The 26460-nt window shown below is 38.5% G+C and overlaps 2 pseudogenes; both read right to left on the bottom strand.

Annotated features, from left to right (window-relative positions):
* On the bottom strand, positions 1 to 1076 carry LOC131402734 (olfactory receptor 9G1-like; annotated as a pseudogene).
* A 14262-nt stretch (positions 1077 to 15338) lies between these two features.
* LOC131402720 (olfactory receptor 5AR1-like) lies at positions 15339 to 24343 on the bottom strand (annotated as a pseudogene).
* Positions 24344 to 26460: the final 2117 nt, after the last annotated feature.

Genomic DNA, 26460 nt, shown 5'->3' with positions numbered 1-26460 from the left:
ATTTTGTCATCTTAAGTCTCGTGAATGGTCATATATCAAGACTGAAAACTCTTTAACTTGCATTGTAAGAATTCTTAACCATGTGGGAACACAATGACAGCTTTTCTTGAAACCTAGTAACCTGATCAAATACTGTCTTTGCATTTCCTTGGAAGGAGAGAATCCTGATTTATTTGGAGAGTTTATTCAGAGCCTCTTTTACATCCTTATTCCTCAAGCTACAGATCATGGGATTCAACATGGAGAATACCACAGTGTAAAATGTAGAAACTATTTTGTCCCTATCAAAAGAATAGCTAGTTTGGAGATGAGAGTAGATGTAGAGAAAGGAGCCATAGGGCAAAATGACAGAGATCAGGTGGGAGGAGCATGTGGAGAAGGCTTTGAGGCGGCCTTGGGTGGAGCGGATCCTCAAGATGGTGGCAATGATAAAGAGGTAGGAGGCAAATATGAGCACAGCGGGCGTAATGACGTTGGTGGCCAGGAGGAAATACAGCACAACCTGGTAGCCACCTTTGCCGCCACAAGCCAACCTTGCCAGGGGAAGCAAATCACATAAAAAGTCATCAATGACATTATTACTACAGGATTCCACAGCAAAAGTTCTTTTGGTGTTGATGGAACAGTTAATAAAGCCACCAAGGTATGAGGCTGCTACCAAAAATGCACATAGCTTTATGGATATGGACTGAGAATAAAGCAGTGTCTTTCAGATGGCCATATAGAGGTCATAAGCCAACAGATAACACTCACTGCAGGCCAGCCCACCAGAGAAAAAGAACTGAGCTACACAGCAGGCAAAGGAGATGCTTTTGTCTTCAGAGATGCAGGTCATTAGGATCTTTGGGGTGTAGACAGAGGAATTACCAGAGATCAGAAAAGACAGATTCCCAATGAAAAAATATATGGGCGTGTGCAGCTGGGAGTCATTACAGATCAACATTATGAGGGTGGTATTTCCTACCACAGTCACAGAATTTACGCTGAGGAATACCACAAACAGGATCAGCTGCATCATGGGGTCTGTTGAAGCCCACCAGGACGAATTCTGTCACTGTGTGATTTCCCGTGTTCATGGCTATAGGGAATCTCACCTAGGAGAAGAGAAAAGAGAGTTCAGCTTGAATCATTGTGCTGAATAAATAGAAAATATGGTAAATAAATAACATTATATCACTGGTAAACCTAGAAATCTAGGATCCAACAAAGTAAGTGCTCATTTTATGAAGAATTTTCATTTTGCAACAGACCACTTAGACTTTATGACTATATATTGTTAAAAGATAAACATAGGCACATTAAAATTTCTTACAGTTTGCTTGAGCTTACATCGATTTGAATCCAGCAAATGTCAAACCAAAAGTGGTCAGGAGCTCGCCCCCATCAGGAGGTAGGGGACAGGTTTTTATAGAGAAGACACAAAAGGAAAGCAAGGAAATTATTTGATTGACTACAGGTTAAATGATTGCTCTATTTCAGAAAACCTAGCTGGCAGTTTGTGATTGGTCTGAGGTTTCATTTTCTCAGATTCAAGTGCATTAACTCTGTCTTAGACATTGGTTTGCTTACATAGGCTACCAGGTATAAGAGCCCCCTCACTGTAATGGCCTCCTTGTTCAACGACTTTAACAATATTCAATTCCAAATTTCTGAAGTTGGTTATTTATTTTTTCCCTTAGGAATGATTGTTCAAGTAAAGGAAGCATGGCCTTCTAATTTCCATTTTCCTATACTTTGGTCTACTTCATAATGTCAATTTGCTTTTTTTGCTAAATATGTGACTTCTTAGCTTAAAGTGTTACTTATTTGTATCTGAAATACTGAACTTCACCTATTTTTAATATATTTTTTAAAGAATCAACTATTTTTATTTCAGTACTTCCATATATTGAGACACTCTACAACCATTATAAATTCATATTTCATAATAATATCTATATGCATAAGAAAATACTCAGGAGATTATAAGGAAAAAAGAGGATATATACAAAGCTTTGGAAAAAAGTGTACAGAAGAATGGTATACTATGATGGCATTATAAAGTATACAGTATTTACTGTATTTTATCTATATTATAACAATAAAATATATACCAATAATCTAAATTGCCAATTTTAAGTAATTCCTGTGTACTACATAAGTAACGTAGTACTAGAAACTTACACAGGATATTACATTTTTACTTCTTTTATAATTTTTTATTATTAAGGATTTTTTCCTTAATAATAATAACAGGAAGAAAACATATGTCTTAGAATATGATGATGAGACTTGGTATTCCATCTGATGACAAAGAAATCTGCCCACCTTCTTCAAGATTCTCTGCACATAGAACTATAAATATTCCACTGAAATGGATATGGGGAATATATCTAGCAACAGTACATCTATATTACACTTCATGGGCAATTCCAGTCACACTAACTTCCCACCAACCTAAGTGGTTTTGTAGCCAAATAAAACTCCCAGTGAACATGAGTATGTATGCCCCTCCTCTTGGAATCCACAAAAACCCTTGGTTCCTATTAGACTGTCAAATTAATGTTAATAAATATCAAAGTTACTAAATTGACTTATTTCTGAGTAAAATATAGAACAACAGATGATTGTTGCACCTAAGCTTTTGCTACTATTCCTCCACTAAAGGTGCCCTCGTCTAGGTTCAGGGACCACATGTAACTCAATCCAATGACCGCGTTTCAGTCCTCCTCTGATTTGATTTATCTGCAGCATTTGACGTGGTTGATCAGTCCTTCCTGCTGGAAATACTCTCTTCCCTTGGTTTCCAGGTCATCAGAGTTGCCTGAGTTTCCTTCTGCTTCCATGGCTGTGTGTTCTCAGCAGCATTATTGCCTCCAGCTTTGAATTTTGGAGTGCCCAGAATCAAGTTGTGGATCTCTTCTCTTTTCCATCCACAGTCACTCCATGTTGAGTTATCCAGTCTAATGACTTTAAGTGATTTCCATATGTGAATCTTATTATTTTTTTAATCTCCTGACCATTTCTCCTCCCTGAACTCCAGCCTCCTGGATACAAATACCTACTTAATATCTCTAACAGGATGTCCATTGGGCATTTCAAGAAAAACAGAGTTCCTAACAATGCTTCTTAAGCCTGCTTTTCTCTCAGATTTCTCCACTGCAGTAAATGGCATTATCTCAGTTTAGGGAAAACCATTGAATATTTTTGGTTCCTCTTTGTCTTTTACATTGTAGCTGACTAATCAGAAACATCTTGATTCTACCTTCAAAACAGATTCAGAATCTGACCAACTTTTCCCAGCTCCCGTGGTTCTAGAATAACCCACTATTACCTCACATTTGCATCATTATAGAGCTTCCTAATGGTCTCCCTGCTTCCTCCCTGCTTCTGTGCTGACCGCACTTGAGTCTCTCAACAAGGCAGCTAGAGTGACCCTGTTAATATACCAGTTTGATCATTTTACTTTTCTTCTTCAAACACTCCAATGACTTCTCAATGTATTCATAGTAAAAGCCAAAATCCTTACAAAGCATACAATCTTATTACTTTTCTGCATCTGACTCTCCTGTTCTCTCCTCCACTGTTAACTCCACTCCCGCCACGCTGCCCTCCTTTCCATTCATGGGATAAACAGCACATGGTCAGAGCCTTGGCCGCTGCTCCTCCCTGTGACTAGAATGCTCTTCTTCAGATATCTTGATAGCGATCTCCCTCACATTCTTCAAGACTTAATTGCCACTAATATTACCCCTTTTCAGATGTTCCCTGATCAACATATTGCAATCTACTTCTCTGATATTTCTTATATCTCTTTTCCACTTTGTCAATCTCCCTAGCACTGCTCATTATCTAATATTACACACATCCCATTAATTTAACTTATTTTCTTTTCCCTTCATTAGAGTATACTCTTTCCCATCTACTTTTGATGGAAAAATAGATCAGTTCAATATTTACCTCATTTTACTTAGTAGGCTTATTATGAGATTTTGTAGGCTGTTTATTTTAAATGAATCACTCGTTATAAACTGAGAACAATTTTGTGGCTGAACAAAATCTTTGAAAACACGAATCCACGGGATGAAAGGGGTTTCCTGTGGGAAAAAGTTGAGAACTCCTGGACTCAATCTTAAACTTAATGTCTCTTGATTCTCTTGTTCTCTGATTCTCATAACTATCCCAGGATTTGATCATTTATAAAAATAATAGGTAACAATTTTGAATACTTTACTCTGAGTTAAGCACTGTGCTTAGTGTTTCACATGCATTATTTTATACTCCCACAGCATCCATCATAGGTATGTTTAAAGATTAATAGCAATAATTTTACAGATAACCAAACTGAGTTTTAATATGTAGCTAGTAATTACACAGTTAAGAGTGGTGTTGTCTTACTCCAGAGACCTGGTGTTTAACCACTAAGCCACATCCTTTCATATTTGGTATTAGGTTAACCGTTGCTTGGGGGTTCCATGGGTTCCTCTCTTCTAGTTATAACACCTTAACGAAATGATAGGATAATGCTGAGAGAGGCAGATGCTGTCCCAGGTGAGTACCTCACATATGTAGGTTCATATGAATGCTTGCAAGTGGTGCCCAAGTCATCTTCTGGAAGAGTCCTGTGTCTCTTACATTTACAGCCAACTCAGATTATGAGTGCACAAACACTCTGCTCACCTCACCCGGGACCAGGACACTGACCCGCAACTCTCACAGTCCCAGCCAACAAAGGACCACGCCATGGATCCAGATAGCTTGTACCTGCTCAGGCTCCCCCGCGTATTTGATCCACGCCATGGATCCAGATAGCTTGTGCCTGCTCAGGCTCCCCCGCGTATTTGATCCACGCCATGGATCCAGATAGCTTGTGCCTGCTCAGACTCCCCCGCGTATTTGATCCACGCCACGGATCCAGATAGCTTGTGCCTGCTCAGGCTCCCCCGCGTATTTGATCCACGCCACGGATCCAGATAGCTTGTGCCTGCTCAGGCTCCCCCGCGTATTTGATCCACGCCATGGATCCAGATAGCTTGTGCCTGCTCAGGCTCCCCCGCGTATTTGATCCACGCCATGGATCCAGATAGCTTGTGCCTGCTCAGGCTCCCCCGCGTATTTGATCCACGCCATGGATCCAGATAGCTTGTGCCTGCTCAGGCTCCCCCGCGTATTTGATCCACGCCATGGATCCAGATAGCTTGTGCCTGCTCAGGCTCCCCCGCGTATTTGATCCACGCCACGGATCCAGATAGCTTGTGCCTGCTCAGGCTCCCCCGCGTATTTGATCCACGCCATGGATCCAGATAGCTTGTGCCTGCTCAGGCTCCCCCGCGTATTTGATCCACGCCATGGATCCAGATAGCTTGTGCCTGCTCAGGCTCCCCCGCGTATTTGATCCACGCCATGGATCCAGATAACTTGTGCCTGCTCAGGCTCCCCCGCGTATTTGATCCACGCCATGGATCCAGATAGCTTGTGCCTGCTCAGGCTCCCCCGCGTATTTGATCCACGCCATGGATCCAGATAGCTTGTGCCTGCTCAGGCTCCCCCGCGTATTTGATCCATTAGGGACCTCAGGGGCTCATAGCTTTGACAGTCTCTGAAAAGGCAGTTAACCAAAAGTGTGCTGACTTTATTTAGGAGAATCTTTCTCAATGCAAAAGAAGAGAATGACTTAAAAAAAATGTAATAACAATAATCACTATATTTTGAGAAATCCATCCTTGCAAAACCCCTCCCCAGGAAGTTTATTTAATTGTCAAACAGCTCTGTGGAGTATGTGTTGCACCTCCTGTTAAAGGCAGGAAAATAGATCCAGAGCAGTTAATTGACTTTCTGAAGATAAACTCAGAAATAAGTGCAGGCAGGATTGAAACTCAAGGAGATCTGATTATAACGTCCATAGTCCTTCCTCTACACCACGTGTACTTCAGAGAGTTGTAATCTTTGAGTTTCTATTCACCTATGACTATATTGTTTTAGAAGTCGATTTCACTTATCTACTATTTCACTGAGTGTCTATACAGATAGATTTTGTAACAGACATTCAGCCTCACTTTTCATTGACTCATTACCCAATTTTTAAGTGACCAGAATGATGTCAGATTGGCTAATGTCCCCCAAAGCAACTTGTCAAGTTTCTCTATTATTTATCATAATACTTATTGAGTACTTAGTATGTGCCAGGCACTCTGCTGAGTGCTTTAAAAGAGTCATTTTATTTTAATCTTCACGATAATCTTATGAAGTAAATGTGATTGTTATTCCCATTTTGCAGACGAGCTAAGACATAGAAATGTTTGCACATACATTGTTCAAGGTCACACAATTTGAGGATTATAGAGCCAAGATTCAAACCAGTTCTCTCAGTGCTCAATATCTGTCCTCAAACCTGCATATCTACCTAGCATTTACTGTATTCTAAATACTCTGCTGGGTACTACGAACAAGAGATAGAACTAAGGCATGGGACCTGACCTCAAGAAGAGTGTAGTTTATTGAGAGAAACTAAATCTTTGTAAACAAGTGAGTACCATAGGTTATGATAGAATTATCTATTGTACCCGATAGTGGGAGGCAGGCCAGAGAAGACAGCTTGCTAGGAGCAATGAGGGAAGAGTGTGTGCTGTGAAAGATTTTACACAGGAGAGAAAAACATGTTGGTGTGCTTGAAGGTGCATGGACAGTTACCAGGTGGGAGGAAGATTTCTGGCAATGAAAACGAAACTCCAACTATCAACACGTAGAAGCAGGGAATGGAATGACTGGAGGGTGGAGAAACTGTTGAAACTGTTGTCAGATCCATCTGGAGTATGTCGTGTATTTGTTGGAATGATGGCAGATGAGGTTGCAGAGGGCTTTTAATGTCACACTCAGAACACTCTCTGAGACAATGGCTTCACCTAGACTGGTATTAATGCTTGAAATGTCAGGGGCTGTGGCAAAAAGCTTGGTGGTGTTAGGCAGGCAGCTAACACCTCTCAAATCCATATGTGTGCGGCAAGCCTGAATAATGAATGCACAAACACTCTACTCCACCCCTACTTCCTGATCAGAAAAATGAGGAAAGAGAGACCTCCTAGAGATGCAAAGTGACTACTGGGAATTGTAAAGCAAATCAGTGGGTATGACTGAGTCTAAAACTCAGTGCCTCTGACTCCTCATTCTGTGCTCTTCCTACCACAGCAAATTCCTCCTAAGCCTCCTCCCGCCATGACATAAATCCTCCTTCCCTTTAGGCGTTTTTGCTGTTAGTCACAACACTTAGTTCCAACACTGTAGCATATAGGGCACTTGATTTTTGTCTTCAGGTGAGTGGATGTTTCTGGAAGAGGGAGGTGGTGTGAAAAATGGATATGATAAAAATAAACTTCACAGTGACTGAAGTTGTGATCCTAGGACTCTCATCTCAGCCAAAGAGGAAGCTCATTCCTTTTATTATGTTCCTGTTCTTCTTTTTATTAACAGTACCTGGTAATATTATTATTATCACTATTATCCAGATAGAAACACATCTCCAAACCCCCATGTAGTTTTTCCTCACTAATTTATGCTTTCTGGATATCTGCTACACAGCCACCAATGTCCCACAAATGCTGTCCAACATGGTGGGAAAAAAGACCATCCCATTGTCCAGCTGTTCTGCTCAGATGTACTTCTCCCTCTCTGTTGGAATGATGGAATGTGTTCTCCTTGGTGTCACGGCTTATGACAGATATGCAGCCATTTGTCATCCTCTTCCTTGTACCATCTTATGAACCAAAGCACCTGTGTCCAACTGGCAGCCATTTCTTGGTCCAGTAGCTCCCTGAGCTCCTTGATGATCAGTGTCCTCACTTGAGTTTGCCCTACTGTGGGCCCAATGTCCTGAATCCCTTTTTTTGTGAGGTGCTTTCCGTCCTGAGGTTGGCTGGCGCTGACACCTCATTACTGAGCTGGTTGTTTTCATCTTCAGTGTCATCATTGTCTTCGTTCCTTTTCTCCTCATTGCTGTTTCCTACGCCCGAATCCTTCTATCAGTTCTCAGGATGCGGTCAGCCTCCGGGAGGCACAAGGCACTGTCCACCTGTGCCTCTCATCTGCCAGTTGTGACCTTATTCTATGGAACTGCCATCTTCATGTACATGAGACCCCAGTCGAAGTCCTGCAGGGCTGGGGACAATGTCATTGCGGTGTTCTACACTGTGATCACACCTGTGCTCAACCCTTTGATCTATAGCCTAAGGAACCAAGATGTGAAAGGAGTTTTAAGGAGAGCTATTGCAAGAGGACATGAGAGCTCTTAATGTGACACTAAGGTTAACTGTTAATCTAAGATAACTGACTTCTGAATATGAAGTGAGAGAGTGAAAAATAGCCTAGACTGTCAACATCTGCCCTGTCATTCATAAAAGACACATAAATCCAACTGCAAATACAATAAGAAATGTCTCCCCCAAGAACAAACCACAGCTTTAATGTATCAAAACAACTCCCCTCGTTGAGTGAGTACTATTTCCCTACTCTTTGAGAAATCTTAGTTCTCTAAAATTATAGACTATATGGAATTAATTGCTTGAAATTATATCAGTAAGATGAAACTTCTTACTCCTGCCTGGAGGATCTAAAGCACCTTGACGTGGAGAAGCATTCTTAATTTTCAGTTCAGGAGCAGGACTTCAGATAAGGGTTTTTGGATGCAACATTTCACATCTGTCTTAATTTTGTAGTTTCCAAGAAAACAAGACCCTACACCTACTTTGTGGTTTAGACCTGATTTTGACCCCTTTACGTACAGCCCTGCTTTGCAATGAATCTGTCAAAATACCGCTTCATTTAAATTTCATCTTATCTCCACCCTTACCTCCAAATCCTAGTATGTGATATTCCTGTTTGCAATGGATCAATAAATCTGATTTTACCTGTCTGTAGGTTTGTTCCTGGCGGTCTTAGGCTGATTGTGTGGACAGGAGGATAACAATGATCAGAAACAGAAGATTTAGTCAAATGTTAATTAATGGATTCATTCATTCATTCACTACATATTATTGAATGACTATATAACATAATGTTAAATAAAATAGAAACACTTTCTTTCCTCATATATACATAAATATGTATACTATACATATATTATACATACATATAATATACATATATATAATATACATAATATATACACACTTATACTGAAAAATTTTGATAAATGCCAAAAAGGAAATAATCATCAAGGGGCACTGACAGACAGTAATAGGCAGGGTGACCTTCTCTGAGGAGGCTGCATGCAAAGATCAGAAGGAGAGATAGCAGTGAGATTGAGGAGACAAACTTTCTAGGTAGAGGGTAGTTGTGAATAAAGACCGTGGAGGTGTGAGAGAGTTTGCTCTGTTTGAGGGAATAAAGGAAACTAGTGAGAAGCAGGGCAGAGGGACGTGTGGCTGGGAGGGAGGCAGCAGCCAGATGATGCAGCACTCAATTGACTGAGGTAAGAAGTAGGGATTTATTCTTGGTAAAATGTAAGTATTATGAAGAAGGGTGATATCACACAACTTATGTTTTTAAAGGACTCTCTGGATGCTGTGTGGAACACAGGCAGATATATATATAATCACAAATTTGTGGAAACATATTTTCTGGTTTTGAAGCTTTTCAATCAATGGTATCTTTAAAGATAATTATTCTTTGAATTAAGAGAAAAGCAAAATATAATTTAGCATTAATATACTTAATAAATTTAAATATGGCCTTTGATTAACATGTTATTACATTATAGATAAATTGTTTCTAAAATTTTCTCACTTTATTTCACAATTTAGAATAAAATAAAAAGAATGTAATTTTCCTTTCATAGATATACAACAGCTAAAAAGCAACCATTTCTTCTACTTAAATATATAGGTCATATACAATCAGTAAATGAAGCATCTCTGATGGGATAGGGAAAGTAGACATCACTGATTTAAAATTGATTTAAAAAGTAAAAAGCAAAATCACTAACCAAATAGCCATATTCATTAAACAGTAGTGGTTTTCTTGTGTGTACTTGCCTTGATATACAAATGACTGCATATATTGTATATTGACTCAATATGTGAACGAGGATTAGAAACATATACTTTTAACCAACTTTCTTCTGAACTATTTATTTAAGTAAAAAGTAACATTTAAAATTCCCCCAAATACTGGCAAATAAGAAATACATGCTTAGTTGGCTATTTATAAATTGGAAACATAATATTAAATTATGTGTGGAAAGAAACATGAAATGACTAAAGGTATACAAAATGGAAAGTTTTTTTGTTTCACAAAAATTACCAACCCTTCTTACCTCTCAAACTCTATAAATGGATTAATTAGTTAAAAATGCAGAGGGCCGCCCCGTGGCTTAGCGGTTGGGTGCGCTCGCTCTGCTACTGGCGGCGGGATTTCAGATCCCGGGCGCGCACTGACGCACCGCTTCTCTGGCCATGCTGAGGCCGTGTCCCACATACAGCAACTAGAAGGATGTGCAACTATGACCTATAACTATCTGCTGGGGCTTTGGGGGAAAAAAAGGAGGAGGATTGGCAACAGATGTTAGCTCAGAGCAAGTCTTCCTCAGCAAAAAGAGGAGGATTAGCATGGATGTTACCTCAGGGCTGATCTTTCTCAAAAAAAAAAAAAAAAGTAGAAAAAATTACAAAATTCTCATAGGGGCTACACACAGCCAAAACATGTAAAGAAGTGTGAATAAATATTTTTGTGTTGTTTTTCTAAAAAGTCATTATTTAGACCAATTGCTTGACATAATCAATTCATTTTGACTAGTTTGTTTTGATCAGTAAGTTAGAGTTAGATAAATTAAGAAAAATAATGCCATCCAAATAGCCCATGTCCTATCCTAGTTCTGTCTAGCCTCTTGAAGCCAAATTTTCTTCCTTTTCTATATTTGCTTCTTTTGACATAAAAGGAAAACATAGCACTTAAAGATATTTAACTAATATTTCTATGTACTATATGCTACAGTCATTGCTAGAACAGCAATAATAAAATTTTAGACTAACACAAATAATGGTGCACTCAATAATTATTGGTCCTTTACAAGATCAAATGTTCTCTTGAGTTATTCACTCTCTACGTTTGTTTGGGATTATGGCAACATAAAGACAACATAGCTAGGAAATACACTAACAAATGCCTTGTTCATTTTTAAATAAAAGTAAAGCGTAGAGGAGACAAAATAATTAGAGAATGGACTACCGTCATGAACTACACTTTTTCAGTGCTTGACTAATCAGTCTTATTGTGTATTATGAGAATGCTTTTCTATGAACCTCATTCCTTTTTACAAAATGGAACCGTTGTTGGATTAGATGATCTTTAGGTATCTATCAATCAATTAATCAATCTCTCTATTTATCTATATCTAGCTATCTCTATCCTCTCTAGATTTATTCTATATTTATTATAAAATTTGTATGTTATAAACCTGTCAAAATTTGTTCTGAAATGGCTTTATATTTTCGCTTTTTGGATTTGGTTGGTTAATTTTAAGGACAATAATGCAATGTTGAAAGGTTTAATGTCATCACTGTAGGTGCAGAGGATATAATAACCACTACCATCATACATCACGTTGCCAACTTTCCTAATGGATATGTTCGCTCTTAAAGTAAAAAAAAAAAAAAAAAAATATGAATTTAGTATTACAGGTAGTAAGTATGAGAATTGGTAAAATACTAAATAATTATTCCTCATCGATACCACTCTTTCCACATAATCTGAAAGCCGAACTGCTTCTTTGATGTTATCTCCTATTTTGTGTCTTTTCCTCACGTATTCACGTTATGGTGACTTCTCTAGCCCATTGGATCTTGCAAAGATTCAGCTCGCCATAGTCATAGGCAAATGTGAGTCTTTCAGCAAGTGCTTTACAATACAATCCTGTCTAAATTCTGACTACTCAATCTAATTAAATCATCAGACTGAATATAGCCATAAACTAGACCTTTACAGAGGTTCTCCAAACCTCTTCCTCAGTTCTGATTATGCCTTTCACTTTCTATAATGCTGTACATTTCCCTATTCTATAGAACCCTGGACTAGGAATCAGTAGCAATTAGTTCTAATCCCAGTGGTACTACTTATAAACTAAGAGCACATTAGCATGCTATTTAAACTTCTAAAGATCCAGTTTCATCATCTTAAAATATGATGCCAATAATGCCGTATGAATTTTGGTATCTTATGCATATTTTCAATAGGTTTCCTGAGACCCAGAATTGGGACTAGGTTTCGGTAGTTCTCTAGTTCAGCAGGTGGTGGTCATTCATTTGTTCAATGAACATTTGTGGGTCACTTATCCCAGGACTTGAGGATAAAAAATGAGACTGCCTTAAAGTCTCACAGGCTACCAAGGAAGCCTTCATGTTAAGGAGTACAGTCATGAGCTGCATAATGACACTGCAGTCAACTCAACTTAATGTATCCCTGTTGTTAAGTGATGCATGACTGTATAAAGGTTTTAATGTTATAGCAGAATTCTGTTTACAGTAATTCTCTAACACAGAGGAAAGCTGCCATCTAATTAAACCCCAAAGTGCTTAAATATACTACTTAGCTTTTTCATATATTTTAATATCTAAACTTGGGCACTGTTGAGAGTAAAAGGTAGCACTACTGATGCTTACTCCAGGACAATAGGCGAAAAACAAAACTGCCTTGAGTAAGAGGGACAACTGGCCATGGTAACAATGTCTTCCTTCGTTCTCACTGCAACCATTTGTTTAGGTATTATTGGTACCATTTGACAGGTAAGAAAACCCCAGAAGGTGAGACCAGAAATGATTTATAGATGAGGTGATGATTTATTTGTGACTTAAAACAGAAGTATGAGTTTTCTAGGTGAGTTAGTGGTGTCTGAAGCATAGGACTAGGATAAGCAATAGTATACAAAGTGAGACATTTCATGGTGTACTTGAGTTCAATGGGACTTGAACTTCTGAGAGGTGGGATATGGAAGGAAATGTCTGGGATAAAGCTGACAGTGTAGAATTCCAGATGTCATCTGTGGATGTCATTCATAATGTTGATTTCATTGTGGGCTCCTATTCCAGTCTTCTAGAACCAGGCCTGGTGAAGGGACTTGTTAGTTTCGTTAACACTTATTCTAACAGCGTTAAGCACACAGACACCAACACAGCTGCTTCCAGAGTCCCTCATGTGGCTGCACATTTTTGTAGTGCATGTAGCTGTTTGAAACATTCTAGCCACCAAACATTTTGTCTGACTCTTTTCTTTTCATAAGCATTCTTTAGGCGTCCATGGTGATCTCGCTATTGCAATGGGAGAAACCCAGAGACATCTTAAGCCGTGTCTGCCTTTTAGGAATTTGCACATGTATGTGCATCACTGTAATATCCACACACAACCATAAGAAAGCTGTAAATTAAAGGATGTTGCTGTTCAGAGGAGAGTTTTTTAACCAGTCCAGTAGCTCAGAGAGGGCTTTTCAAGGAGTGGTATTTAAGCTGGTCTTTGAAGGAAGAGAAGAATTTGGACATTCTGAGAGACGGAGTTAGGACTACCAAGGAAGGAGGGAGTGGAGAGAGGAGAGAATTGGGAAGGATACGGAGGTAGAAAAATGTGAAGGTCATTCAAGAAATAGTTTTACAAAAGAATCTGTTGCACAGTGAAAGCAGGGAGGAATAACATCAGCAAGGTGATTTAAAGAAGAGGAGGGACTAGAATGCTAAGAAAAGGATTTGGCAATTTTATAGCTCCTGAGTTATGGAAGAAGGGTAGCTATGGGATAGATAAGAAATCTTAGACCCTAATTCCAGCTATCTTCTCTAACGGAGAGATTTAAGGCAGGGACTTAAGTTTAAATTTTCCCCTGGGAGAAGACCAGAAGTAAGGTTGAATGTACGAGTTTTATCCAAGCCCAATTAAGAAAAACACACCATCTAAAACCTGCTTGAAGTATCCAGAATCTACTCAGATTTACCAGCCTACAGGCTGTGATGGCACAGTGGTTTCTCCAAAGGTTGCTCTGCTAATGGATAAGTGACAGGATTTCAGGGAGCAAAGAGGAATCTTCTCTAGAATCCACCAGTGATAAACTTCCTGCTCCCCAAGCAATAAAATCATGTGCCCCTAAATTGGTGCCAGATCTCGAGCTACATTCCAGCTTTACTATCAAACCCTTCCACTGGACACCCAGTCAAAATGGCCCATGGACACGGGCCATGGTTCCAGCCTTTTTGCCTTTGTTCACTATATTTTCTCCTTCTGGAATTCCCTGTCTCATTTGCCTCTTTAATTTCTGAGCCATGCTTCAAAAACAACTCAGTTGTCCCCTCCTTCATAAAGATTATCTTGATCTCCCAGGACAAAGTGCTATTTTTCTATTGCGAGCTTCCACAGCACTTTGACTGCAATTCTCTTTTGGCATTTACTCATTTTTTTTTTCCTGTGAATCAAGGTATTTGCATTTATCTTATCTCCTTATGGATATAAATTGCATGAGGTCAAGAAATGCATCTATATCAATATCTATCTATCTATCTATCATCTATCTATCTATATTTCTATCTTCCTTTAAAATCATATTGTCCACCAAGTCTTAAGCATGCATTGTTCAAAAAAATCTCACCTGAGGTTATATAGGTTATGCTTATCCAAGGAGGAATCATAACTGAATTTCAGCTTTATCTCACTCTGATATATCCCTTCTTAGCCACTTCCGCATCAATTTTTGCCTTTCTAAGCCTGTAGTACAGTGAATACCAACTCTTTGTTGATTAAAGAAAACACCAACTCATGTGATTTTTGCAGTCTACTATAGAGAACGTGATTGACATATTTACCTTTGTTATGATTTTATTACTGGACAAAGTTTTTAATGTATGAAAGACAATTCAGGTCTTTTCAAACATAAGGGGTTTATCACTTAAACTAATAGGATAGATAAGGTATAAATAATAGTCCTTGGGCTGGCCCAGTGGCATAGTGGTTAAGTTCGGCACACTCTGCTTTGGCAACCTGGGTTTGCAGGTTCAGATCCTGGAAGTGGACCTCTACTACTCATCAAGCCATGCTACGGTGGTGACCCACTTACAGAATAGAGGCACAGATGTTAGGTCAGGGCCAATCTTCCTCACCAAAAAAAATAAAAAAAAATAATAGTCCTTGTTTTACTGATGAAAAGACTGAAGTACAGAGACATTAAGGCATTTATCTGATATAATTATTGGTGAGAGTGAGACTAAGACCAAGGTGATCCAACTTTATGCATTTTTCTGTTGCCATTATAAGTTGATATGCATGCTCTACCACAAACTACACGGAAAAAAATTAATTTCCTCTCTTTATTGCATCATATTGGTAGCATAATTATGGACAGTTAAAATAGAAATGAATGAAAAATAAAAGCAAATAATGTTTCTTAAGTATTTTTATTTGACAGATTCTTTACAGAGATTACAGCGTATCCTTTGAAAAATACTAAGAGATAAACATTGTTACTCCCATTTAGTAGATGAAGAAACTGAGGCTTACAGAGATCAAGTTGCCCAAGATCACATAGCTAGAAAATAGCAGAGCCTAGATGAGGGCTTCTTTCTAAATAGTCCAAAGCCTGAATGTTTGTCATTAATCAAAATGGAAAGTGTAAACCTTGGATCAGTTTTTTGATTCTATCACTTAACTTTGACAAATTTGTTTAACTGTCTGAACTTTATTTTTATCACGTTTAAAATGAGGATAATGGCTATCTCTAATAATTGTTGTAAGAACTTAATGAGATTTAAAGTGCTTTGTTTAGTAGTCCTCTAGCAACAAGGTCACTGATTAGAGATGTGATAATGAGATTCAAAGATCTTCCTGATTCTAAAGCAACTGCTCTTTCAATTATAACTTATAATGTATACTTGCTCAGCATGTCTTTCAAAACATTAATTTTTATTTCCTTCAGAGCATAGGGTTAAGAGTTACCAAAAACTCTTTAGGAATTAAGATTCACTCAGCAAATAGATGATGATTTGGGTGGTGTTCATTGGAAAGTTATTTGCATTTCCTATCTCCTTCCACCATCCTTCTACTACTACCATTTACCTGTGGTGATAACATATTTTCATTTTTTGTTATTATTGAGGTTTTCTTCCAATTAGTTTTTTGAAAGCAGCTTTTACATCCTTGTTCTGTAAACCAATCAGGGAGATTCAACATGGGGATGATAATCATGTAGAACACAGAGGCCCACTTGTCTTGGTCCAGGGAGTAGCTGGATGTTGGCTGCAGATACGTAAACACGACTGTGCCATAGAAAAGTGTGACGCCAGTGAGGTGAGACCCACAGGTGGAGAAAGCCTTAAGGCAGCCGTCAGCTGAGCTCATTCTGATGATTGCAATGAGGATGAAGGCATAGGAGATGAAGATGATGAGGATGGTGCTGAATTCAATGAAGCCACATAGACAAAATAGCAAGATCTTGCTGATGTAGGTGTCTGAGCAAGAGAGGGCCAAGAGTGGTGGGATTTCGCAGAAGAAGTGGTTGATGATATTGGAACCACAGTAACTCCAACTGAAGGTGAGGGAAGTGTGGGCAACTAAACTCACCAGACCAGCCAGGTAAGAGCCCAGCATGAGAGCCAAGCAGACTCACTTGGACATGAGAGTGCTGTAGTGGAGGGGTCAACAGATGGCCACAAAATGGTCATAGGCCATGGCAGCCGGGACATAGCACTAAGCATCCACAAAACCCACTAAGAAAGCAAACTGGGTGGCACAACTGGCGAATGAGATAACTTTGTGTTTTGTTAGGAAGTCAGCCAGCATCCTGGGGACAATGGCCGAGGAGTAGCCCAAGTCCACAAAGGAGAGGTTGCGGAAGAAAAAATACATGGGTGTGTTAAGCTGAGTGTCTGTCATGATCAGGATAATCATACCAACATTCCCCACTACGTTGATCAGGTAGACCAAGAGGAAGACCACGAAGAAGATGATCTGCATCTGAGGGTCCTGAGTGATGCCAATAAAGATAAACTCAGTCACCATTGAGTGGTTTTCTTTATCGATCTCTTCAATTTTTTGTGTGCCTGGACTCAGTGCATTATTTGGGGTGATTCTTAAAAATCTTCCCAATAATTAGATTTTATGACCCTTAGGATAATTCAAATGACTTTGGTGAAGGTGATGATCGTGTGTGCTCTCCAGGTGCCCAGTAAAAATAGGAGAAAGTGTTAGCGTCTTAGGGATGGTATATTCTGCTTCTCCAAAGACCTTGATGCTCTGAGGTCATTTATCATGTGGTACCAAATGTTTGACCTGATCCGTGTAATTATCTGTCTTATCAATTAGTAAAGAAGAGCAGTTTTGAGTGTCCCTTCCTTGTTTCTAAAACAAAGCAAATATAAATGCAGATAATGAATAAACATCAACTCTCAGTGCAGGTCGGTGCAAAAAGAAAGATGAAAGACTCAGGGATCTCAAAGTATAATATACCATACCCACATATATACAGAAAGTGAAATACTTGGGACATAGGGTGAGAAATATTTAAAAAGGCAATGGATAATAGTAATTTTTAAAAAGCTAAGAGTGACTGAGTTAAATCTATGCCAGAACACTGAGTGCTTTACACACATTTCATCATTTCATCCCCACAACACTCTATGAGGTAGCTACCACCATTATCTGAATTTCATATCTGAAAAGAACAAGACTAAATATTAAGTAACTTCAACACAGTCGACACCCAGTAAGTAGCAGAGCTGGGTCTGTCTAACTCTAGAGTCCGTTTCACTTTATTGTCTTCTGTGTATATGATTTGGTGGAGGTTAAATCTCTTTATTTTTGTGTCTGCCTTTCTTCTTCCTGTCTTGCCTATCATACATGGACAAAGAATTAGTCTTTTGGTTTCCCTGATCTTTAGAAACACCCAGAGGTTTGGCATGGGACATGATCAGGGTGAAGCCACAGCTGTGTCTTTAGATAATTCTACTGTCTAACAAACAGGTTGCTGTACAGCTCAGTTCAGAGTTAAGATTCAAGCATCCCTCACTCAAGGGGAATAGAGAGAGCATTATCCAACTCTGTGGTCACACAGGAGCATGCACTTGTTCAACTTTTTTCTCTTTGGTTGGATAAATATCTGGTCCATTGAAGAATTCTAAGAAGGAAGTAGGCAAAACTAAACCAAAACAAAACACAAAGTAATTTAGAAATAAGTAGCATCCTCTACCTAAACCTGAAGTGAGAACTCAGGCTGTATCGACTTTAACTGGTTTCCTGTTTAAGAAAGATAGAAAGCAGAGTAGTAGAATGTGTCTTTCATGGGGGTGTGAACATTCACAATAAGTTGTCTTAAATCCTGGGGTGGTTGACAATAGTGCCCCCATCTCTCAATTTCTGCACCGAATATAATCAACTGCAGCAAAGAAGGGGCTCTAATAATGAGTAATCAACACTATCTATATGCCCAAGAATTTATAGTTTATAAAGTACTTATATCTACTCTTATTCAATTCATTCTTAATATGTAGTGAATGTGTTCATCATTTCATACATTAGGTCAATTAGGAAACAGAATGAAAAGACAAACCTTGGAGAAATTATTTTAAAAATATATTTTTTGTAAAGAACTGGTATCTATCATATATAAAGAACTTTAAAACTCAATAAGAAAACAATCCAAGAAGAATGGGCCAAAGATTTGAACACACACTTCAGCAAAGAAAATATATGAATAGCAACAAATGCTTGAAAAATACTCGGATCAGTTGTAGTAAGGACATACAAATTAAAATAAAATGGGATGTCACTACACATCTGTTAGAATGATTAAAATTTAAAAAGACAGACCATACTAAGTGTTGTCAAGGAAACGCAGGAACTGGAACTTTCAAATAGTACAACTGCTTTGGAAAACACTTCGGCAGTATAAAATTAAGCCTACACATATCTATCCTATGATCCAACTGTTCTAAAACACCTGGGAACAATCCAAAGGCCCATTCTTAGGTGACAAGATAAACAAATTATAGTGTGTCCATAAAATGGAATACCACTCTGCAATTAAAAGGAATAAACTATTGACACATGCAACACGATGAATGAATCTCAAAATAATTAGGCTGAGAGAAAACAGCCAGATAAAAAAGAGTATATCTTATTTGATTCCATTTATAAAAATCTAGAAAATGTAAGCTAATCAATAGTGAAAGTAGATCAATGATCGCCTGGGTAGAGGTGTGTGTGAGGAGGAGCAGGAGAGAAAGAGTACCAAGGAGCATGAGAAAACTTTTGGCGGTAATGGGTTGATTGGGAGCATGGTTTCATACATATATCAAATCATATCAAATGTTATACTTTAAATTTATTCAATTTATTGTATGTCAGTTATACCTCAATAAAGCTGTTAAAAAATAGCAAACTATTTTCACCTCCCCCACTTCAGCTCATTCTCACTACACATGAATGAATATATCACTTTATAGGTTATATTAATGAGGAAACAGAATCTTTGGGTGAGGGGTTTTGCAAAGTCACACAGTTTGTTAGTTATTTTGTTAGTTGCAGAATCAGCAATTGAATCTGGGACTGGCAATTTCATATATAGTGCTGTGTTTTTTTCCCCCACTTCTTCACATAGAAGTTTGAAAATAATTCACCAGGAACAAAGAAAAAACAAAAGATCTACCACAGTCCTTGCATTCCTCCTCTGTTCTTCCACTTTAGTGAGAGAGTAAATAATCCTGTTGTTGACATGGGAGGGAGTCGTTTAGTCCAATCTCATAATTTTATAGATGAGGAAATAGACCCAGACACCAAGTTTGCAAATGCAGAGGTGATACTTAGAGGAAAATGAGACGCCTGGTAAGAACACGGCACAGGGCGTCAGGACGAATCCACAGCTGAGTATGTGCTGATCAATTCATTGTGCTCAGTTAGAATATGTGATTAGAAAATCATTCTCTCCTCCCTGACAGAATCAAGGTTCCAGCTAAATGAGGAAGGATATGAGAATTATTTCACCAATTATAAAGCACCCTGCCTGTTCTCTCTTATAGTGTACAGACAAATCCAGGCTTTGCCACCTACTACTATTGATTTCTAGCACACTACTTATCTTCTTGGAATCAGTTTTTTATTTGTTGAATGAGATTGATGCCTACCTTAATAACTTTCAACAAAAAATTGGTTAGAATATACATACACACACACACATAGTGCAGTCATTCAGTGACTGTGATGTCCTAAGTGCTCAATGCATTTGGCCATTGTATGTGAGTATAGATGATTTAATTCGGTAGATGCGTGCACACTCATAACTCCCAGAAAAAAAGATGTTCAATGCTTATTCCGTGGGGTGATGAATCACGGACTGCCTTAACCTTTAGGAAAAACGTGGTTTTAATTCTACAGCGCTTCTATTAAACAATAAAACAAGTAGAGATGTAGCTATAAAATTCAAAATCAAGGCTGATTAAGACAAAAGAAAAGAAAACTTTTATATTTTTCTTTTTAGTCTCGTGTAGCTAAAAGTCAGCAGATCTGACTCTTGAAGAAATGGTACAATAGTGAGTAGATAAGCATATTCCACAGTTACTAAACTTGGATATTTCTAAAAGATCAGCAAAAGTATTGCCTTACAGAAGCAGATACAGGCCAAATATATTTTAGATTTCTAAGTATTACCAGCTTTTGCACGTTTATAGGAAAGGAATACTGGAGTAAGAGTCTGGAATCCTGGCTGTAGTTTTGTTTTTTGCACTAATTAACTGATGAATTGCTGTATTAGTTGCAGTTTCCTTACCTGTGAAATGAATGGTTTGGAGAATAAAAACTCTTTGGAACATTCCAATTCTAGTATTTTCTGAATTCAGACTTCTTATGAGATACCTAAAATCCAAACCCATAGTCCATTTCTCCTTTTGAAACTTTAAAATGGCATGGATCTGGTGTCAAGCAAATGCATGCTCAAAGGAGCACTGGGCAGTGTGATGCTCCACTCCCAGTAGGTCACATCTCTTTCTCTTTCTTTGCCAAATATTGACCTGTGACTTGAACGGTTTTCTACCTGTTGGTGGGGTTGACTGTCTCCTGTTCTCTCAATGAACTCTACTGAACGTTATTCTGAGAAGAATCCAATGATGATGAACCACTCTGATAGTGGTCTCTGAGCTGCTTGCTCATCCCACCTTTGTTCCCTTGTGCAGGAGGTATTTCAGTCTCAGAGTCACAAGTAAGCCTCAGAAGAAATGTGATGAAATGCTTTCTGCACTCATAGGAGACCCAAAGATTTGATGAACTGTCATCCCCTGAGGAATTTCACTTTCTCCTCCTTAAGCCTTAATGATAAAAGAAGGAAGCACAGGGGGATTTCCAGTCACTCTGGTGGTGATGATTGAATCAACCATAAGTGCTACAGGGATATTTTTACCAGCCCAAAGCTGCCTTGTTGTTGTTGTTAGTGCCTGGAGTCGATCCTGACTCCTAGGGACCATGTGCACCTCAGAGCACAGAACCCTGCCTGGTCTTTTTGCACCACTATATCAGACAGTGCTCTGCTGCTATTCATAGGATTTTCCCAATTTTTTTGGAAGTGAGTGGCCAGGTCCTTCTTCCTAGTCTGTCTAGTCTGGAAGCTCCGCTGAAACCTGTCCACCATGGGTGACCCTGCTGATTTTTGAAATACCAGTGGCGTAGCTTTCAGCGTCATAGCAACATGCAGCCACCACAGCATGACAACCAACAGATGGGTGGTCTGGTTCCCAGATCTGGAAACAAACCCAGGCTGTGGTGGTGAGAGCACTGAATCTTAACCACTAGACCACCAGGGCTGTCTCAAAGCTGCCTCTATGGTGTGATTTTGACAGTAATTTAGAAAGATCTATTTTCTGATGCCTGCAACTCCTTTCAAAGAGGCTGATTCTTTCCATGTTACATCTATATACATTTATATGATTATATTTATTTAACTTCCATGTTGCATATCCCTATTTAAACTATCTTAATACAGTGTAAGGGACATGTGTCTGAAATTTAACATCACAAAACAAATTAATGAGATTTAAGCTTTTTTGAGACCATAGTTTGGTGAACAGGGAAAGGAAACCAACAATTTTTGAGAAGATTTATTTGCTAGAGACACTGCAGGGACTTTCACATGTGCGATCAATTGAATCTTCTGCTGATAATATTATTGCCTCTGGTTTCAGATGAAGTGAATGACTCACTGATTTAGAGATGAAGTGAGTGCGAGTTATTTAATTTTTCCAGGACCACACAACTTAGAAATGGTAGGGATCGGTCCAGTGGCTTAGCAGTTGGGTGCGCGCGCTCCACTACTGGTGGTCCATGTTCGGATCCCCGGCCCGCACCGACGCACCGCTTCTCCCGCCATGCTGAGGCTGTGTCCCACACACAGCAACTAGAAGGATGTGCAACTATGAGGTGCAACTATCTACTGGGGCTTTGGGGAAAAAAAAAGGAGGATTGGCAATACATGTTAGCTCAGAGCTGGTCTTCCTCAGCAAAAAGAGGAGGATTACCATGGATGTTAGCTCAGGGCTGATCTTCCCCACAAAAAAAAAAAAAAGTGGTAGATTGAGAATGGAAACACTCATCTGTCTGAGTGTGGTGTTCATGCTTTTTCTCCTTTGATAAGAATCGTGAGAAGACTGCCATTCATAAGGCAAAGATTCTTATTCCAGGAAGATATCTAGGGTAGCTTACCAAAAAATTTTATTTTCTTATCTCATGTATATATTTGTAAGAAAAATAGGATGAAGGAAAGATAAAATTCAAACATTAAAAACGAGATTAAGTTAGTAAAAAATATGTGTGCTTTACCTTTATTTAATTTCAAGAGATGGCATGCAACTTTGTTTCAGCTTCCTGTTGTATAAAGAAAAACAAAAATGGGCAGTTGTAAAATCTCCCTACCTATACAATTTTTTTTAAAAAGCCACTTAATTTGGAAATGCTCTATTATTTGAGAGAAATTTTCCTTCTAAAAAAAAAGAGATTCAAAAATAAAATCATTGAAGTTAATAAAAAGAATCTTTGTGATACCTTTCTCCGTTCCTTCACTTTCAGCCTCTGTATGTCCGGAAACATAAAGTGGGCTCCTATAGACAGCATGTAGTTGGATCTTGTTTTTTTTCAATCCAGCTACTTTAATTTTATTCTTAAATCTCATTTTATGATGAAAAGTTAATTCCTAATAACACTGACATGTTCTTTTACCTATAATACTTGTTTTCTTTTTCGGTTTTTTTTTTTTTTTTTTTTTTGTGAGGAAGATCAGCCCTGAGCTAACATCCATGGTAATCCTCCTCTTTTTGCTGAGGAAGACCAGCTCTGAGCTAACATCTATTGCCAATACTCCTCCTTTTTTTCCCCCAAAGCCCCAGTAGATAGTTGTATGTCATAGTTGCACATCCTTCTAGTTGCTGTATGTGGGACGCGGCCTCAGCATGGCTAGAGAAGCAGTGCGTCGGTGCACGCCCAGGATCCGAACCCAGGCCACCAGTAGTGGAGCACACACACTTAACCGCTAAGCCACGGGCCGGCCTATAATATTTGTTTTCAAGTCAAACTTTGGTTTGAAAGAAATATTTGTCTCTCATTTGTCTAGCTGCATAATAATCCATTGTGTGGATGTACCATTGTTTATTTATAAAGTTTCCTGTTAGACATTTGAGTTGGTTCTGATCTTTTGCTATTAGAAGAAAAAAATACAATAATAAATAGCCTAACGCATATGCTTTTTCCTTCTTTGACCAGTACATCACCTGAGTGGGTTCCTAGAAGTTGGATTGTTGGGTCAAAGGGAAATTTAATATGCAACTTGCTAAATATTCCAGTTTCCTTCCAGCTATGTACAAGAGTGCTTATTTCCCCACAGTCTTTTCAATAAAATTGGTTGTCAACTATTTGTATTTCTCATCTAAATTTACCTACCTATTCTCTCTCTCTCTCTCTCTCTCTCTCTCTCTCTATATATATATATACACACACACACATATAGGACCATCTAAAATTTGGAAAATATTCTCTGAAGGTAGTCGTAATTTGCATTTTTTCTCATTGAGAATAATATACCAGTTGTAAATTTTTTGTCTCTCAGCTCCAAATCCATCCACATTTGCCTTGCTTTAGTGATATTGGACCTGGACACTATAAACACTTCCCCTTTTGCAGCTGGACAATATTAAGCTAATCAGTGGAGAACACTGGAGGGACACTGCGGAAGGAAAAGGCTCTCTTTCTAATACTGATGTCTTCTTTCCCTGTTACTCGATGGCATGTAGTAGCCAGTAGCATGTGGGATACCCAGTGGTGCTCACCCTTCATAAAGGTTGACCAGCACTCCCACAAGTAGCTTCCCATCAAGTTTCATCAGCACACCAGAGGTGACTTTCTAGTAAGTCTTGCTGGCACCCCAGGGGGTGGCTACCCAGTGAGTTTCAGTGGAACCCTACTGAGTGGTTTCTTGTTTGGCAGTCCTGGCCAGGGAATGTCTCTGCCATATAGCAAGCTACAGCCACACCCAGTACAACCACCTCTAAAGGAGCCTTGGAGATGGGGTCCTCTTCCAAGTTTGTTCTCCCTTGGTGCTCTGCCTCAGCCCCAGAGGTAGTAGCTGCTCCCTGTATCTGTTCTTCCTGTATACTTTGGACTTTTCCTGATCACTTGATAGTGAATCCCCTGTTGCCAGGTAGTAAGTCTTTATATTAAATTTTATCTGATAGAATTACTGTGTGGTTTTCTGTCTGCTAGCTGGATTCTGACTGATATAAAGGTTGAATATATTTTCAAATATTTAAGGGCCATTTGCATTTCTATTTTTGTGAAATGTTTATTCATATTTTGTGTCCATTTTTCCAGGGCATGTTTCTTACATAATTTGAATTTCTTCACAGATCTTTTTCTTATTAACTTGTCATGGAATATATATCCTGCAGGGATATATTGTTTATTGTTTATTTTGAAATGTTATTTTACTCTGATTTAACAAATTGGGATACTTATCTTTAAGGAAAAGTAAAAGAAAGTTACTCTGCTGAATGCAGAGTAACTCTCCTACCACAGGGAAGGTGTAAAGGGTTTCAGTTTTCCCATCTCTGTTAACGGATGGTGTCTAAAGTCCATTCCAACTGTGCCTCCTGCTTAACCTGGGAGAATTAGAGTGAGTGCCTCCTCTAAGAAGAAGGCTTTATTTACTTTGTTTCTTTTTTGCTGATTTTAGGCACTGGACAGGAACAAGCAAAGGGATCAAATAGAAGTCAAGCAGTTAAGAAAGGTAAGAAAAAGCTATAAAGGGTTTTGCCCATGTAACTTACTGACCTAAAAAATAATTCGCAATCTTGTTAATTTCTCCAATCACCCATAGGCCCAAAGTTCTGAGAACACTGAATGGCTAGAAAGTATGATAAATAAATACTCTGTTGTTTTTTATTATTATAAGATTTGTAAATCATTAGGAGAAATAAAGGCAGCAATAAATAATGTGATTTTCAGGCCTTTTTAAACACCAGATTTTTCAGGAAATCTCATTATTATTTTCACAAACTCCTAGAAATTAAAAACCCAGATCAAGAGTCTCTGGACTAGAGGATTGACTGCAAAATCTCACCAGGAGTAAGGGTATTCCTGCAGAGAAGCAGAGAAATATATTTGACAAAGTAGAGGGGAGGAGAAAACATGCAATTCACAGCACCAGATGTAAAACAAATGGTATTTTGCTAATAGTGCAAACTAATGAACATGAATTCTACAAAAGAAATTTTTAGTAATTGTAATTATATTTTCTCTTAAGGAGATTTTTTAATGTAACTAAATGTATTCTAGCACATTAATGAAGCTCTGAGAATTACAGTATCAACTGCTCTGTGTATTAGTGCTCACATCTGTTACTGAGAAAGTCATTCTAAATTACCTCAAGTGTTAAGAGACTAAGAGTTGCATTGGCTGGGTATAAATTAGACTCTATTAGGCTAACTCTGTGATTCTGAGAAAGAGTCACAAATCTTTTGTACCTTTTATGTGCAAAAAGAGGATTAAAATGTTGTCTATCTCATAGGATTTAAATAAAACACTGCAGGAAAAAATACTTAGCACAGTGCTTGTAGAGCATAGGAAATGCTCAACATATTTTAGTACTTGTTACTTTTACTCATCATTACCTTTCTTTGTGTGTCTAGCACACACACAAAAAAATGTCTGTGGCATTTTATTTTTTTCACTATTTCTGATAAAATAATACTCTTAGGGAAACTTTGTGGTTGAGGATGGGAGAAAAAGATCCATTCCTTATTTTTACTTCCTTTCTGGAGATGCTGTTCTTTTGAGGCTCAAACAGCAAGATTATTCCAAGGAAGAGGACCTAGGCTGTATATTTGTCCAGTGAAACAGGGAGAGAGTTGATGTAGTGTTGAGGAAATAATGCATGCATGCATTATTGCATGCAAATGCAATAATGCATATTGCATGCAAATAATTTTGCATCAAGAGACC

The sequence above is a fragment of the Diceros bicornis genome, unplaced genomic scaffold (assembly GCF_020826845.1).
Source record: "Diceros bicornis minor isolate mBicDic1 unplaced genomic scaffold, mDicBic1.mat.cur scaffold_241_ctg1, whole genome shotgun sequence".
NCBI classification, from domain to species: Eukaryota; Metazoa; Chordata; class Mammalia; order Perissodactyla; family Rhinocerotidae; genus Diceros; species Diceros bicornis.
The sequence above is the reverse complement of the archived record's forward strand: the minus strand, read 5'-3'. Positions and strand labels throughout refer to the sequence as shown.